We start from the raw sequence: 872 nt of genomic DNA on the forward strand, positions 1-872 counted from the left end.
AAATAAAAATATGGAATACTATTCTCAAGGAGCTTAAATAATAAAAAGAATTAAATGAGGAAAGTTTAAGGTGGTCCTTAAACTTGGATCATCCAGTCCAAGAACTTCACCAGGCAGTGCCTAACTAGTTTTGAAATTGTGGAACACTTCACATTTACAAGAAGTTTAGAGGTAGGAGTGATATTTGGAAGTGATTTTTTAAAAAACTGGATTGGCAAGTATTTGAAGGTTCTGGGAGAAGTAGAAGAATCATTTCTGATGAAGGCAAAGGCACAGAAAAGACACAGGATGAGAAAATGCAAGACAGAATCATCAGAGGCTACTGAGAAGGCCATTACGTTCCTTAGGGGGCGGAATCATCTTTTTATTTTGGGTAAAAACCCAAAATAGTAATTTTGGGGGGGGTTGTAATTAAGACTTAGCAGCATTGCAATTCTAACTAATAACTTAAATATCCTCTTGAGATAAATATAATATTTTATGGATATTTTGGAAACTCAGTATTAAGACTACAAATAAATATTAACCCACATCTATCACCAATGATTCATACTGCTTCTTTCTAATGAATTAACCATTACATTTCCAAAGTTCTGAAATGGCCCACAGACCATAGAGAGATAATTCTTTAAGTTCCTGCTTTAAACCATCAACTTCAGCAAACTGCTGGCCTTGATTCGGGGCTAGTGGGAGGAATGATTATTAATACATGTTATATGATGGATCTGCTCTGAACTCTAGTAAAGGGCTAAGTGTTTGGGATGTTACAGGCTCCTCACCCATTATTAATGTAAACGCTGTTTTCACTTTCTCAGGTCTTATCACCTAAGACCACCTGCCACAAGTCAATAGAGATGACACATACAGGTGAT

The 872-nt window shown here is 36.0% G+C and overlaps 1 non-coding gene across 1 annotated transcript; it reads right to left on the reverse strand.

Moving 5' to 3' along the window:
- Nucleotides 1-550: 550 nt before the first annotated feature.
- Nucleotides 551-687, reverse strand: LOC111722869. The gene has a single exon (XR_002771514.1). It is a non-coding gene; the product is annotated as a small nucleolar RNA SNORA2/SNORA34 family (small nucleolar RNA).
- Nucleotides 688-872: the final 185 nt, after the last annotated feature.

This window comes from Otolemur garnettii, unplaced genomic scaffold (assembly GCF_000181295.1).
Source record: "Otolemur garnettii isolate 467f Iridium unplaced genomic scaffold, OtoGar3 scaffold01016, whole genome shotgun sequence".
Classification (NCBI taxonomy): domain Eukaryota; kingdom Metazoa; phylum Chordata; class Mammalia; order Primates; family Galagidae; genus Otolemur; species Otolemur garnettii.